A 4,849-nucleotide genomic window follows, 5' to 3' on the forward strand; every position below is an offset into this window, starting at 1 on the left:
GCAGTGCTACTGACTGGTGTCGTTAGGCCATCCCCAAAGGGTGGTTATTAACATGTTCTTATGCTTAGTAGAATTGTAAATAGGCTGATTTATCACTGTCATGCTGTGCCTTAACAACATAGGTGGAACTGCTGCTTTTCTTTCCTCATCCTTACTATCGTCATTTTTCCTATACTTCTTTTGTCTGTTTGTCACTCTCTTGTGAACCGCCATTTTCGGGATGCCTTGATAGTCGAAGCAGGCTTTGTGCTGTTGAGGCTAGAGAGGTGAACAGATTTAGCCTGATTCCCCGTTTAGACTTCTCTGTTGACATGCACGCCTCGGTGCTCATATGACCTTATGCAGTTGCGAGCGCCGTAAAACCTTACTAAAACTAAAAAAGCAGGAAAGCCGACAAACTCCTCTGTTCTGACTTGGGCTTCAGTTTATCACTACCGGTATCCAATACACAAAGAATTGGTTTTGTACTGGGGACGCCTTGTTGACTCGCTCCATTGACGAAGGGAACTGAGGTTACAAAAGTTCGTGTTCATCTTTACACCGCATTCTGTATCAGCTCAGGTTAGTGTCATTGGGCAGTGTAGAAAGCAAAGAATGTAAAACTTAGCCTTCCAGCGAGAATCTCCAATTAGATGGTTGCTAAGCGATCATCTGCTGATTGAGTGTACCAAGCTTCTTTGGCGGGTTAGGAATATTTGTAATCCTTAAAGAGTTCTTCAGTGTCAGCTTGAACTAGATATGTTATCAGAGGAAAGAAAGAGAGCCAAGTGTTTGGAAAGGAGAGAAAAAAAACCCCACAGAGTCAAACATTTTTATCTTCTACGAAGACTGCATCTATCTCAGATATTACTCCTCCCGTAAGGTTGCAGTGTTTGTACAATAAGTGTGAGACGTGCACTATTGTGTCTTTGACAGGTCAGCTAGGCCCTATGTTTTTTTCTTTGGTAAGTGTTTTATGGCGCCCGCATCTTCATAAGGTCATACGAGCGTGCGGGACACATTGAACTTTTTCAGTTGGTAGAAAATTTTGAATTTTGCCCGGGTTGCGGCAGAAGCCTACTCTTATCGATTTTAGACCACCAAGGGATCTTTAACGCGCGCAACTTGCACACGGGCCCTCCGAGATTTTTAGCCTTGTCCGAGAAGGCTAGGTGTAGATCTTTCCTACCAGAAGATCAGGGGTGTTGGTGAAAGACATCTGTAAGAAGGAGCCAAGGAGTAACAGTAGAAAGGCTGCAGAAAGAGTCAGGAGCCCAGAGGAGGGGGCAAAGGAGGTGAGGGTGGGGGCAGAAAGAGGAGACGAAAGCAAACGACAGAACATTGCTAGAGAGCAGGAAAGGAGGTGAAAGGAGAGAATTTTATAGAAGAAAATTTGTCGGTTGCTACCCGGATTCGAACCCGGGAGCTTTGAATGACGTTTAGGCTACGAGAGCCCCCTAACTATCTATGTTGAGTGTCAAGCAGGGGTGTGTGCAGTCTTATTTTCTTCCTTTCGAACTGACGGCGTGGGACCTCCGAGGTTTGCGTCAGTCTACAACAGAACATTCAGAGTCGGCGGGAAGCTTTGAGGACTCCCGAAACAAGACAGGTTCAGAGTTACTACGGAAGGGAGTCGAACCAGAGCTGTGTGCGTCACAGCCTAGCATGCTACCGGCTGATCTGACAGCGCACCACGTCCAGCTTTGTGGCATGTGATGCACCACGTCCAGCGCCACGCCCAGCACCACGTCGACCCTTGTAGCAGGTGATACACCACTCCCAGCCCTGTGGCATGTTAGTGGGCGTGTAGTGGATCCCTAGGTTCAGAATAGTGTTGTGTAGTGTATCCCTAGGTTCAGAATATTGTTGTGTAGTGTATCCGTAGGTTCAGAATATTGTTGTGTTAGTGGGTGTGTAGGCTCCGTATATTGTTGTGTTAGTGGATCCATAGTTTCAGTATAATATTGTTGTGTTAGTGTTTGTGTAGGTTCAGTATATTATTATCATTGTAGTGTTAGTGGATGCATGCACTGGTGACAGACGGGGCGACTGACGCTTGGACAAAACAACTTGTGGTGCTGGGTCCCAAGGCAAGAGAACGACTAGATTCACAAGAAACAAAGAAGTAAAGAAGTAACAACAGGACAGAAGGAGTGAGCAACACAGTCCAAATTTTTTAAGAGCCTGAGAGGACGGTAAAATTAATAATATTTCCACTTTTATTCATCGATTATGTGTAATGCGATTTACTTTGGAATCCTCACGTTCACGAGTACTTTATACATGCAATAACTTGTCAAGGTCACACGACACGCAATGTCTGGTTGATGAATGTAATCAAACACGAAACATGTCATCGCGTCTTGCTATAAGACACACTCAACACAGTTGACACACTCAACACAGTTGACTGACACACTCGAGTGATACACAACACAGACGTTGTACCACAGGCATGACATGACTGTCAGTCTGAGTGAGCTCAATGACCCACTCACTCACACAGCTTCAATCAGTTCCATATTGAGGTGAAGTTGTGCTCTGCGCCTAACTTGCTGCAGCTGTGTTCATTTATTTATACACTTTTCTCTTTTGTAACAAGAATAATATCACGGCGTAACAAAGTGTACAGAAAATGACCTACCCGAAACAATCTGTTTCTGTGTATGGGAACACAAACGTAAATGTATCGTATTGTCATGCACACCTTTGAACATGAATCCTTTCAGAATGCAAAAGTTTTTTAATGAAGGAAGACGATGAATTCAAATTAATGAAAATACATGACTATATAGGTTCGTACATGTTTCCTTTCACGTCCCAACACGCATACCACACACGAGTATCATCGCCATCATCGAGCATTCAGTCACACGCACACACACTTGATATGAAATATTATGATTATGTAACAATACTTAAAGATAAATAAAGACTTGAGTACTCTGAAACCATCTTGCACGTAAATAACTACGCAGCCAGTATGATTACATCCGTCTGCTATTGTGACTTCAGTTCTTTTGATGTCTTTTCTCTCTTCTGACGTGAGAGCTGGCTGATGGGTCCTTCATGCCATCAACCCCAGAGTAGCAAACACAATAGTGTACTATTTGTTGACGTTTCGTGCGCGTAGAATGACACAGTTGTAATTCCAGCTTTTCCGAGAAACAAGTAACACACTACACATTACTGACACAGACGGTGAGCACATTTTGTCTATAGGTAGATACAATCTCATTTGCCGGTTGAGGAGGGGGTGGGAGGCTAATACTCAGGGGAAAAAATGCAAAATACTTTAGTTGTAAGAGTTGAATCTCATTTTCTCAAAACTATGCGTCATTGAGTAAGAGCACTGTCTCTCTAAATGCATAATTTGGTACCAATACATCTGGCAATAGCTAAAATAGAACTCTACGAGTGTGTTGGGGCAGGGGGGTCAGTTCTATGTTCCTTCAGTTCAATGTTTCCTCAACTCATGAGATATTAACGTCATGTAACATGGCATAGAATTATGTCATCTCACATGGCATGATATGACATGGCATTATGACATGACATGACATGACATAGCCTGTAACTTGACTTGAGGGAACATAGAGCTGAGGAAACATAGACATGCTCCCAACACAAGTACACACTGGGTGTTAAGGCGGCTACACATGTACGCTCCAAACTGCCAGTTCGGAATCGAAAGGCAAACCTGGCGGCAGAACGGCAGATGTGGATGAAAACTGCTAGTGAAAATTTAAACCGGGAGGCCGAACCTTTTGCTTGCTCTACATGCACAAAGCATTTTGATTGGTCTATCTCCGTCGGAGACGTCTCCAAATAGATACTGCGCCTAGGCAGATAACTCATCCTGGCCTCACGGAGCCCGGGCTTGGGCTCCACCAACACCCTCCATGACGTAACTAAGACTTCAGCCGTGAGATACTGTACCAGTTCTCCTTAATGATAACAGACTTGTGCTTAGCTAAAGTCTGGGAAATCTTTGTTACACCTACCAATGTCTACCGATGAAGATAATGATGATTTGTACACGTAATATGACGTTAGAATGAACACTATGTCTGTCGGTAGGATGATAGAATGTATGTCGGTAAGACGGGGTGCGATGGTAGAATGGACACTATGTATGTCGGCACGATGGTAGAATGTATGTCGGAACGATGGTACAATGGACACTATGTGTGTCGGTACGATGGTAGAATGTATGCCGGTACGATGGTAGAATGTACACTATGTGTGTCGGCACGATGGTAGAATGTATGTCGGTACGATGGTAGAATGTATGTCGGTACGATGGTAGAATGTATGTCGGTACGATGGTAGAATGGACACTATGTATGTTGGTACGATGGTAGAATGGACACTATGTATGCGGGTACGATGGTAGAATGTAGGTCGGCACGATGGTAGAATGGACACTATGTATGTGGGGGTGTTTTGACATGGAGTTATAAGTCTAATCGTGAAGCTTGTTCATTTAAAAGTCTCATTTATGATTTTTAAAATCCCAACTACACATTAAATTTGACCTTGAAATGTTTGCCACTGCATGAGGCGGGGTATCCGGTTGACAGAGGAAAAAAGAACCAAGAAAATGACCGCTAAAGTTTGGTGACTTCCAAAGTTTAAGTGTTCAAGAAAACTGCAAATTTACATTTCAGACTTCAGCTGTCTTTGGTCAACGTTTTTTTTTTCTGTACTATCCTCACAGAAATGACATTTGAAGTGTATATGGAAGGTGCTGCGCCAGAAACAAATCTGTAAAAAGTGCTCAACAACCTGTCGATTGTGCTATGCCAGCTATGTTCTACCTGTTCGCCCAGTCTTTTCTGCCGGCACTCAAGACAGTGACTCTCGTGAA

This window comes from Aplysia californica, unplaced genomic scaffold (assembly GCF_000002075.1).
Source record: "Aplysia californica isolate F4 #8 unplaced genomic scaffold, AplCal3.0 scaffold00207, whole genome shotgun sequence".
Classification (NCBI taxonomy): Eukaryota; Metazoa; Mollusca; class Gastropoda; order Aplysiida; family Aplysiidae; genus Aplysia; species Aplysia californica.